Source organism: Lepidochelys kempii, chromosome 10, assembly GCF_965140285.1.
Source record: "Lepidochelys kempii isolate rLepKem1 chromosome 10, rLepKem1.hap1, whole genome shotgun sequence".
NCBI classification, from domain to species: Eukaryota; Metazoa; Chordata; order Testudines; family Cheloniidae; genus Lepidochelys; species Lepidochelys kempii.
In genome coordinates this window covers 80,622,416-80,635,052 of record NC_136389.1, presented here as the reverse complement: position 1 = coordinate 80,635,052, position 12,637 = coordinate 80,622,416, and the positions used below count along the sequence as shown (strand labels likewise).

Sequence of the window (12,637 nt, the reverse complement as noted above, 5' to 3'; positions counted from 1 at the left end):
AATCACCAAGACCACTTCCCTGGATGGGAAATCTCACTACCCACACCTCCCCTAAATAATGACCAAGGCTGTCGCAGCTTAATTTGAGATACACAACGTACATGAGGGAATGCTATCTACACACACTGCTTTAATCTCTTCTCATTTCTACATTGTTAAACGAAAAGAACTGAATTGACATATACAATTAAAACAATAGGGAAACAATGTGCTGGTAGTGACAAGCTTATGCACAAATATTTGGGCAAAGAAGTCAAGACAGCTTTCCCACCCCCAGTGACTAAGCCTTTGGTCCGCACACCCACTCAACCCTCAAAAACAGCTCCATGAAACAAACTTGCTCATTCTAAAATACACACAGGGAATGACCAGTCACACCTCCTCCTCACAGCACTAAGTCTATTTACTAAGAGTCTACACAGACTGTCTGCTTTGCAAAAAACAGAATCCAACTCTCTCTCTCTCTCCCCATGAGACATTAAATGCTAGAAAGGGTCCAAGTCCTTCGCCCCTTCATTTTCTTTATTCCATTCCCTAACCTCTGAGTTCACAGACTCTGCAGAATTGTTCAATTACAGGGTGTAGTCCGAAGAAATTATGTCAAGCACCCAGCGCTCCGAGGTCAGCCATGACCAGGCTGGCTGGAAGGGGCATAGACGATCGAGGAAAAAGCAGGGGGGTGGATTGTTGGCAGTGGCTGGGGCACCGTCCTCGAGCACCTCCTCAGAATGCCCGTTTCTGGCTGCTCTGGTCTCTGGAGGGCCCAGGCTAGGCAGAGGAGCGAGAAGACAAAGGGTGCCGTTGCTTAAACCCCTTGTCTCTCTCCTTTTTGTAGGAGCTGAGGGACACCCCATGACCTTGACGGTGGAGGCCAGGATGGCTTTCTAGCCTGTTGAGGGGTGTGCAGGCCCAAGGACCAGAGGGTGGCACAGGAGTCTTTAAGGCTGTGGAGCGTGCATCGGTTGCTCTGAGAAGAGCCCTGCTCCCTCAAACAGGAGATCCTGAAAGGCAGTCTGCATCTCCTGGGACAGCCCAGAGGACTGTAATCAGGAGCTGCACTTCATGGCCATTGCAGAGGTGACCACCCTGGACATAGCTTCCCAGGTCATCTGGAGGGCGCCTCTCGCCACCACTTTGCCCTCCTTCAGTAAGGTGGCAAACTCCTGGGCTTGATCCTGTCGAAGGCCCTCCTTTAACTTGCTGATGGAGTCCTCCAAGCTGAAGTTGTACCTGCCTAGCGGGGCCTGATGGTGAGACACCCGAAATTGCAGGCTGGCTGTTGAATAAATACTTCTTCCAAACAAGTCCAGCCTTAGCATCTTTATTTTTGGCTGTGTCACTGGCCTGGCCCTGCTGGTCTCTTTCGTTGACAGCAGACACTACCAGGGACCCTGCTGCTGGAGGATGGGTGTACAGATATTCAAATCCCTTTGCCGGGACATAATATTTCTTTTTCTCTTTGTTGGAGATAGGCAGAATGGACGAGGGGATCCTACCACACCAACTTGGCAATTTTCAGGACCACAGGATGGATGGGCAACGCGACCCAGGCCAGGTTGGAGTAGGGTATGACATTGAAGACGTTGTCAGACTCCTCCGCTAGCTCCTTGACCTCCAAGTTCAGGTTAGCAGTCACCCTTTTGAGCAGGGCCTGGTGCTCTTTGAAGTCACTGAGGTGGTGGGGATGGGATGGGAGACGCTGCTCGTTTGTGAGGGGCCCACCACCGCCTCATCCAGAGAGGACGAAGATGACTGTACCACAGGGGGAGGGGCAGTCTCCCCTTGTCTGCCAGAGGACGGCTCATTGGGCATCGGGGCCCGCTGCAACGTTCCCACAAAGGACTCAGCATTGTGCTCCGATGCCAGTGGCAGTTTGTCCGATGCGGCCCGAGAGGAATGGTGGGAATACAGGACTGGCATGACGGGTACATCCCACGGTCTCCAGTACTGCTACTGAGTGGGCCACTACCCCTGCTGCCACGCTGCTGCAGCTGGGGTCATGCCCATCTTGCGGGCTGTTGGCGATTCGCTTCTCCTAGGTAAACGGCTGATCTCTCCCTCCGACTCGGACCACTGCCCTTCTGGCGACCAGGGCAGAGCTGTAGATGTCTGAGTCTGTTGGCTATCCCTCGCTGGTGACTGGTAAGGAAAGGGTGAGGAGTGGTGCCCGCCCAAAGAGCGGTACCGGAGAGTCGGAGACCGGTGCCACGACCAGGAACGATCCCACACAGAGGGGGAATCGAAGCCAGGGGACCACTTAGGCCATGGAGATCTGTGCCACAGTGATCTCTGACGGGAAGCCCAGCAGTATTGTGGGTACGGGGATTGACGTCGTGCCTCAGGCGTCCCATGCTCCGTAGGTGGCGACCTTGGTTAGGGACCTGGGTCTTCTAACCAGAGACTGAGGCTGCAGCACCAGGGTCCTAGGCTGCAGTGACGGGGATCGACGCCTGCGGTCCAAGGACACTCCGTTGCCTTAGATGGAGATCACCTAACCGGCTTGCCCTTTGAGGTCTGGGCCTTAACCGGGTCTACTGCCTGGCCTGGTGTCTGCAGTACCAGCTGGCCTACTTGCTCCTGGGCCGCCAGTGGCCCTACAAGGGGCTGGGATCCCCTGCCACTCCTGGGAAGCGGATCCCTGGCTGGGCTAGGGGGTCCAACCACAGCAGTACCTCTGTGTAGCTCTGGGGCAGCCACGTGGCCTAACAGGTCCTTTGCCCAAAGCCCCCTTATTCTGTGGTGCCGATGGGACCTTCAGCTTCAGCCGCTTCTTGGGCGCCAGCGAGGGGGAATGATGCCAGACGGATTCTAGTGCCAGCGGTGGCTGTGTGCCAACACAGATGTACTAAGCATGGAGTCCGATCAGGAGGGCTCTGAGGCAGAACAAAACGCAGCCTCTGGGAGGAGGGCCCTCAGCAGAGATCCTGCTCCTTTTGAGTTCAAGGGCAAGAGTTCTGGCAGATCCTGCACTTGCCTTTTCTGTGTGACTCCCCCAGACACTTCCAACTGCTCTCGTGGGGGTCACTTATGGGCATCAGCCGGGTACACGGTGAACACGGCTTAAAGCCTGGGGAACGGGCATGCCCCAGCTGGGACTCTAACTACTAAAACTATTATCTAACACTTAACTTAATGGTTGAACTAAGTATCTAACAACTAACTACAAAGGAGACAGAACAATGGGGTGAAAGAACCACTAACGCTCTTGCAATGCAAGATAAGGTGCTCCGACCAACTGTCAACCAATTGTCACGGGTGGTAAGAAGGAACTTAGAGGGCGTTCGGTCAGCAGTGCCTGATACACCAATGCATGAGCATGGCACTCAAGGGGGCGCTGCAGCCAACCCTACGGATACCACTAAGGCAAAAGTCTCTGACGACTGTGCACCTGGATGCACATGCACACTAGAACAGAATTGACAGAAGCAAGCACTCAAAGAAACAGGAGTTTGACTCCAGCATGCACAGGGCCATAATACGATGACCCAGGTTACATACAGTGCTGGAAGTTGTTAAAACTCCCAAGCTCCCAAATTTTTCAAACATTGTTCACCTCCTGAAGTTTTCCTGGGTTTCTCATTCACTCTCCCCTGTCCACTCAGTCTGCTATCAAGTTTTGATACATATTTCTGCACAACATTTTTTTCGTTTTTTAAATAAAAAGTATCAGACCAGTCCTTTCTTTCACAACAGCTAAAACATTTACCATCTCATCGAATCTCCTCCTCCTCTCTGGCACACCAGATTACTGCTTTGCTCCCATCAAAAACACAGCTGCTAAAATTATCTTCCTGACCCTTCAAACAAACACCCCATCTCATCAGTCTACTACTACTACTATCTTCCCTGAGGTATACATTTTAAGTACTGCTCAAGACCTCGTCTTCAAGGCCCTGAAGAACTCTGCCATGCCCCATGTCTGAGATCTCATCCCTTATTGTGATTTCTATCCTCCTCACCCTGCTGAGGATACTTATCGTGCTCCTCCTCTTAGTTTCCTGTTCCCACTCCTGCCTTTGTGACTTCTTTCATGGTACACCAATGCCCAGAACACCCTCCCAACCCCAACAAGCCAGACTCTCATTCGTGAACTTGTTTCTTCTGGGATGCCCAATTAAATCAAGTGCCAGCTCCACTACCAACCTGACACAAGAGAAAAAAAAAAAAAAAACTTAACACATGCTGTGGTTGCACCTTCCTCTGGGTCTCCCAGTGGCTCTTATCTTGTATCATTTAGACTGGAACGCTCAGGGGGAAGGATGGTCTATTCCCCCCACCCTTTACAGGACATTGCCAGCAGTTAAATAATTAATATGAATAAAAAAAGCAATTGACATATAGTTGAGCCTATGCAGAAAGGAAGTGCATGTCCTCTTTCAGCCAGTTTAAGTCATTATTCCTGCACAGCTCTGTCCCAGTGCTGTGTCCACTGAAAGCTCCTGGTCTCCCACTCACAACAGTAACACAACTTCCTCAGTGTCCAATTATCTATGAATTTATATGGCTCCCCACCTCTGCAGTATCTGATCACTAACCAGATATTTCAAAACAGATACAAAGAGTTAACTGTTATTTCTGTTCCTCTTTCTTCTCAGTTGGTAGGAGAAATGGCTTCATTACTTCGTACGGTTTTACTTCCATATATATTGTGAAAATATAATTGAGGGACAGAGTTCTGAATGTCCTGAGCTTAGTGGATCACATTTCTCTCTCTCTGCTGCTGGCAAGTTCCACAATTCTGGCCCAGTTCCTACACAGAAAGAGGACATGTCCTACCCAGACCGTTGTAGCTCATGTACCGAACCCCTTACTCCAGCTCCTATTGTACTTCAGTGAAGTAAAAAAGTGGGGAAGGATTGCATTTTGGGTCTCTCCCCAACTATAACGAAGATGGTGCATGGGGGGGGGGGGGGAGAGAGATGTGAACTGATACAGTAACAACAGACAGACAGACGTTTATTATAATTAGCAGCACCATCCACATTTGCCACTGCTTCATAATTCTGTGTGTTATGCGGTTGGCCTGAAGAATTCATCAGCAGTCAGCTTACCACAAACCCAATGTGTGTAAGACGGGGCCATGGTTTTATTAAAAGCAATGCAGGGCTTGTTTCTATAAACACTGTCATGTAAAATGTGGTGTTACTGCTTAACTGTTGGCTGAACCTCAGACAAACTGTTAGATGAGGCAAAACACAGACCATCAAAAATTTGCACTCAAATATACTATCACCAAATATTTTGTCATATTAGCAGTACCCTAAAAATGTAACATACACAGATATCACAGAGACATGACTGCGTATATACTACCCATTCTCTGTATTCATAATATTACAATAAACATACTTTGCACTTATGTAGACCTTCCATAATGCACAGCACTAATTTTAACTATTGTACACACATGGACCCCAGTCACACAGTGGGCTATTAATTTCTAATAATGCATAGTCCTCCCTAGGGCCAAGATGAAGGGCTATAGCGGAGTCTCTTCTCTGGCCCTTTGCCACTACTCCAGCCTTAGTCCTGAGCAAACACAGATTCTTCTCCCTTTGCTGGAACAGAATTGCATACACTGATGCCCCCCATTTAATCATTTAAATAAATAAATAAACCAACCAACCAACGGTGCTGCCATCTGTTCTTCCTTAAACAAACCAGAACCTGTGGGAGCATCACCTTTCTGTCAGTGACAGAAATGCTGACTCACCACAGCATGAGTCCTGAAAGCAGGTAGCAGAGTTTTAAAGACTTCTAAAAACTAAAATTTGCACAGGGTGTAAAAAGGAAGCTAAGCAAAAGGAGGGCGAGATTACTGCTGACTTCTGCTTTCTCTCTGAAGCACCATTCTATCTGTGCACTAAACAAAGATAGGAAGATGACCAGGCTCCAGTTAATTACATTCTTTCTTCCTCATCCCCACTTTCAAATATGAAAATGAAGGGGGGAAGTCATTATTCAGTGGAAGTCAGGGAAGAATAGAGACTTCTCCAGTTGCAAAGCAAGTTGGTCCCATGGTCAGGACACTAAACTCTGACTCAGTAGTCCCAGGTTCAATTCCTGCTCCACCACAGACTTCCTGTGTGATTCTGGACAGTCATTAGTCTCTCTAGTCCTCAAAGGACACCTGTATTTGTTACAATATCACTTAGGAAGCTCAGGGTTATACTGATCTAGGATCTGTACAAGAAAGACAGTCCCTAACCCAAAGAGGTTATGATTTAAGTTTATGACAAAGTGCAACAGGTGGATTCAATAGACAAACAGGAAGGAGGAGTACACAATATGCTAGAATTAACAAAAAAGGGTGAAGCAGCCCAATGAAAAACGACATCCCCTTATTTGTCAATCAGGTTTCATTTCCATGGCATCTGTGATGATAAACTTACTCAATTTGCTAGTCTTCTGGGGAAATCAGGATAGAAAAGACCGGGGGGGGGGGGGGATTTAAATGAAAGAGAGGGGAAGAAAAGCTGAGAAAAAATAAATGCAAAAAATTTAAAAGTATATAAAAATAAAAGGAGAGGGAGTGGAAGAGGAGGTTAGAGACTTCTAGCCTCTTCATATGTAATATTGAAGCAAAAAAGAGCACACTCCCATTTGCTTTGCAGATCACCTTATCTATATACATCTATATTTCTTTATCGCCCAACCAGTAGCGTAGCCAGCGGGGGAAACGGCCAGTCCTCCTCTGAGCACAAGTGGCGCCTTTTTAATTTATAGGTGCCTTTTTAAATTTTTTACTCACCCGGCGGCGCCCCAGGTCTTCGGCGGTGTGGGCCTTCACGCACTCTGGCTCCTCGGCGGCACTGGCTTTCACGCACTCCGCCTTGGCGGGGGCCTTCACTCGCTCTGGGTCCTCGGCAGCATTTTGGGGGCCTTCAGTGCCACAGGGGACCCAGAGCGCCATGCGGTGAGTACAAGCCGGTGGCACCGTTTTTTATGTCCGCTGCCCCTGTTCGCGCTACCTAGCTACGCCACTGCTCCCAACCTGCGTTATGCCCGTTTCTTAAAGTTTTTTCTCCCTACATGGGGGGGAAGATAAAATTTGTCTCCACTTCTGCAATTGGATCTAAGGCGCACACCTTTACACCTGTATGAATCCAATCACAGTGGCTGAGCCTTTTTTATTTAGATTTAATCATGTTTTAAAAAAACATGGTGGTACCAAAAACCTCTAGACACTGACTATTGTCTAATTATTGCTACTAATCAGTAGACTATTGCTACTAATCAGTAGCAGCACTGCAGGCACATAAGAGGGGAACTAAGACCCTGTAACATTCCTAGGTGCACACTTACAAAGAAGGCAATAAAAAAATGTAACCTACAAATGACTCACCCACAGAAGCCACTGCTGGCTAAGTGGTATACCTCCATACCGCACCAACTTAAAAACATACTTGCTTCCACAAAACCTCTGTGACTTTGCCGTACATGGGAGGAACAGGAGCGCTGCATGTGGCTGGTTAGATAGAGATGACAAGGCCAGTACCTAAAATACATGCTAGCCTTGCAAATGTACATAATTTCTGCAGAAAAAGTAGTATGATAAATTTTTAGTTGGCAATGAACTGCAACACCCTGGAAGGTGGAGAAAAGCTCCATGAGGTTTTCCTGAACCAAGTCCTGCAGGTGTCCATAGGAAAAGTGCTGGAGGAAGGCCAAAGTCCATACCAGTGGTAGAGGAATCTCCATATGACCAAGACTGTGGCTGGTGCACTCCTGACTCCTAGGCCAAGGTGCGTCCGGTGGCCATGCAGAGTGCTAAGCTGGCACTAGCATTCCCTCAATATTGACTTCTTAATTGTTTTCGGAAGTTATGCCATCTCTTCCAGAGAGGCTGTGAAGCCAGCACATTATTTGTGAAAAATTGGTGTAAAATGCTAACATCGTTACTTCCTGTCCGTGCCTCTTATGTCTGTCCCTAATTTACATGGAAAGGTACAATATGGTCCTCAGTGAATAATTCATAAATACCTACACGGACACTCAAAGTGCCCATTTCAGCAAAACATTTAAGTATGTGCTTCAATCCCACTGACTTAATCTGTGCTTAAGCACTTTCCTGAATAGGGATGGACTTAAGCAAGTGATTAAAATGCTTTGCTCAACTGGGGCATAAGAAACTATGAAATCTTGCACAGTACTATTCCAATAGATAATGGAGCAGATTTTTTTTAAAGCAAAAGATCTTCCTATTATTTTGTTCTCACACACAGCTAGATCATTTCAGTGCTTGAGCAGGTAACACTCAAAAGCTATCAGGAGGAACCATCAGAGAAAGAGGCCATGAATGACTGTTTATAAGCTAATATCCCTCTTCTACCCAATTCTCAAACCCTGACTGAACAAAAGCCAACATAATTCATATTTTGCTTCCTGCTGTAAAGTTCTGGCAACTGTAGATCTAGCATTTGATTGATGAAAGGCAAAGCAGGATATCAAGTGTCACTGACTTGATACACTATATGCAAACCAGCAGTAACTGAACAGCAGAAGAGAGCAGGGGTTTACTTTTCTTTACCTAACTTAGGCTTCATGCACCATCAAATAATGAAAAAAACCCTTCATTTGTAGCAACTCTTTTTTACAGGTCTATATGAATAGAAATCCCTTTAGAACTAATTCATTTGAACGTATTTAATTTTACTTTGTGTCGAAAACTGTATGCAATCATCTTGATCAGGGGTCTCAAACACACGACCCGCAGGCCAGTTATTTTCTGCGGCCTGCCAGCTCCCCGCAGCCCCCCACCCGCCCAGCATTTACCTAGAGCAGCTTCCGGCCCGGCACGCACTGGGGGCAGGGCAGGTTCCCCATTCCTGGACAATGAGAGCTTTGAGGGAGGTACCTGGAGGAGCGGCCAGGGCAACACACAGACCCCTGTGCCCCCCCGCCCAAGGTCCCGGCTGCTTCCCAGTGTGCGCTGGGCTAGACCCGCCCCCCGAACCCCTCCTGCAGCAGAACTCCCTGCCCTGAGCCCCCTGCCGCACCACGACCCCGTGCCCTAAGCCCCCTGCCACACCCCAACCCCGTGCCACACCCTGACCCCCTGCCGCACCCAACACCCCTCCCGCACCCTGACCCCCTGCCCTGAGCCCCCTGCTGCACCCCCCACCCCGACCCCCTGCCGCACCCCACATACCTCCTGCACCCCAACTCCCTGCCCTAAGCCCCCTGCTTCACTCCACACCCCTCCTTCACCCTGACCCCCTGCCCTAAGCCCCCTACCGCACCCATACCCTGAGCCCCCTACTGTACCCCACACCCCTCCTGCACCCTGACCCCCTGCCCTAAGCCCCCTTCCGCACCCCAATCCCCTGCCCTGAGCCCCCTGCCACACCCCACACCCCTTCTGCACCCCGACCTGAGCCCCCTGACGCACCCTGCACCCCTCCTGCACCCCCCTGGGGGCAGGGAGGGAGTGGAGCTGGGGTGGTTATTTCAGGGAAGGGGTTTGAATGGGGGCAGGGAAGGAGTGAGAAGAGGCGGGGCAGGAGCAGGGCCTCATAAAAAGGGTGGAGTGGGGGTGGGGCCAGGGCAGTTGGGGTGGGGGTGGTCAGTGGTGGGGCCCTCGGGCCAATGTACTAGTCCTCATGTGGCCCTCGTGGTCATTTGAGTTTGAGACCCCTGATCTTGACTATAATAGTAATGCTTTTCAAGTTTATTTTAGTGGCTGCCTCAGACATGCCTAAGATGATTTTACTGGCCAACTGAGGACTAATGCAATACACATTCTTTGAATAAATGCATTTCCAGAACTTCAGTCTCAGAAGGTGATCTTGCGAACGAGCAATAAGAAGTGTCTGCTTTGAAGTCTTCTTGGAATCAGCTACAGTTGCTTAACCACTGATCAAATTCTAACAGAAAAGGCTTAGAGAAATGTTACTTCAAACTTAGTTTATCTGCGATAATGCAATATCACTGCACTAAAAACAGAACTCTCTCTCTCTCATGAAGTATGCACTTACACAACTTCTGAGTATTTAACTATGATGTTTGGGGGGGAGGGGTACTTCATCCTGTCCACCCAACTGTTCCAAGAAGAAAACACCCATACTGAATGGAAAAAGGTAACTTTTAAAGTTTTCCCCCTTTTCAAAAAAATCAGATTATCTGCACATGCTAAGGATCAGTTCTGTTACGTTTACTGGCAAAGGATTAATGATTGCTTTGCTCTACTGGGCTGTGTGCAGCAGTTCTCAGTAAATCACTCTCCGTTTTCCTTTCAGCTAGACAGCTCATTCTCCTGTCAGTACACAGGGGATTTCGGCACGTTTGGCCAAAATCAACAACCTTAACCTCAGTCAAAGCTCATTTGGCCTGATTCTCCAATGCCTTGCACCATGAGTAGTCATTGGTACAAAGTGGGCGAGATTCCTGGTCCCTATACTACTACTTTGTGCTGCACAACCAGCATATAGACTGTCTTTATAGCCTAACAGGGCAACAGACAACTAACCCAGCATGAGGGATCTGTAGAAGGAATAGCGGCGCCAGTGTAGCCAGCTCAATTACAACCCCCTTCCAGCCCCAAGCTTTGGGGATGTAGCTGACAGGGAGAACACCTGGAGGGCCCCTGCACTCCAGCAATTCCCAGATGCTGGAAGAACCCGAGAGGCCTATTTGCAATCAGCATAGATTAGAAGCAGCTCTGGATCTGCCCCAAATTATGCTGGGGACCTGGCTGATAGAGAACTGGCAGTGGAATCAAGGTGCTGCAAGCAGCTTCTTTGTGCACCCTTTCCTAACTTGCCCCAGCTCGTACTGTGAGCAGCAGAGATCTGGGCCACTGAGTTCAAAGGTTGGTGTGAAATGCTGCCCTTGTGTGAGTGAAGAGTTCTGATTTGACAGTGTTTCCTGATTAATTGTACAGATGTAAATGACTATATAAAGTGCAAGACAATGGAGAATTAAGCCTAGTATCCTCAATAAAAGCTGCTGGGTACTTAGCACTTTTGAAAATCAGGCCTCTTAGGTGCCTGAAGAAGGAATTAATTTAATTAAGCATTTATTTTAGAAATCTTGACCTTTCTTTTTCCTAGGTTCACACAGGTTGGTTACAATAATAAGGCCCCAAAGTCTACTTCACGCAAAATTCATTATAGAAGACTGCTACAAATACACAAGTTATTTTTATAACATAACATAAGAATGGTCATACTGGGTCAGACCAAAGGTCCATCTAACCCAGTATCTGGTCTTCTGACAGTGGCCAATACCAGGTGCCCCAGAGGGAATGAACAGAACAGGTAATCATTAAGTGATCCATCCCTTGTCACCCATTCCCAGCTTCTGGCAAACAGAGCGGGGCGGGCAAACTTTTTGACCTGAGGGCCACATCGGGTTTCCAAAATTGTGTGGAGGGCCAGTTAAGGGAGGCTGTCTCCCCACAGACAGCCAGGCATGGCCCAGACCCCGCCTCCTATCCAACCCCTTCCCCTACCCCCACGTCTCGCCCCCTGACAGCTCCCCTGAGACTCCTGCCCCATCTAACCCCCCCACCGTTCCCTGTCCTGACAGCCCCCCGGGCCTCCTGCCCCATCCACCACCCCCTGACCACCCCTGGGCCCCCCCCCCGACTGCCCCCTGCCACCTGATCAAACACCTTCTCTCATTCCTGACTGCTCCCCTGGGTCCCCTGCCCCATCCAACCTCCCGTTCCCTGCCCTCTGACCGCCTCGACCCCTATCCACACCCCCGATCCCTGACCACATCCCTGAACTCTCCTGCCCTCTATCCAACCCCCGCTACCACCTTACCACGCTTCCTTGGGCACCGGTGCTGCAGCCGTGCCACCCAGAGCACCGGGTCAGGCCACGGCTCTGCAACTGCGCTGCCCAGCCGCCCAGAGCATTGCACCAGCGGCTCAGTGAGCTGAGGCTTCAGGGGAGGGGGAACAGCAGGGGAGAGGATGGGAGCTAGCTTCGCAGGCCAGAAGCTCAGGCGCTGGGCAGGAGGGTCCTGTGGGCCACAGTTTGCCCACCTCTGGGCTACAGGCACCATCCCTGCCCATCCTGGCTAATAGTCATTGATGGACCAATCCTCCATGAACTCAACTAGTTCTTTTTTGAACCCTTTTATAGTCTTGGCTTTCAAAACATCCTCTGGCAAGGAGTTCCACAGGTTAACTGTGCTTTGTGTGAAGAAATACTTCCTTTCGTTTGTTTTAAACCTGCTGCCCATTCATTTAATTTGGTGGCCCCTAGTTCTTGTGTTATGAGAAGAAGTAACACTTCCTTATTTACTTTCTCCACACCAGTCAAGATTTTATAGACCTCTATCATATCCCCCCTTATTCGATTATTTTCCAAGCTGAAAAGTTCCAGTCTTATTACTCTCTCCACATACGGCAGCCATTCCATACCCCTAATAATTTTTCTTGCCCTTTTCTGAAACTTTTCCAAATCCAATATATCTTTTTTGAGATGGAGTGACCACATCTGTACTCAGTATTCAAGCTATGGGCATACCATGGATTTATAGATAATTTTTTAAATTATCTGCCTGATTTATTTTGGAGGTAGGGGAAAGGGAGATATTAGATAGGAGTGTATATTAAAATTTTTATTTACATTTATTTTGTTCTGCTCCTGTAGCTCAAAGAGACTCCATACTGTATAAAATATAT

The 12,637-nt window shown here is 48.7% G+C and overlaps 1 protein-coding gene across 2 annotated transcripts in view; it reads right to left on the bottom strand.

Annotated features, from left to right (window-relative positions):
- SMAD3 (SMAD family member 3) overlaps positions 1-12,637 on the bottom strand; it is a 112,795-nt gene that overhangs the window by 44,077 nt on the left and 56,081 nt on the right. The gene's annotated exons all lie outside the window — the stretch shown is intronic.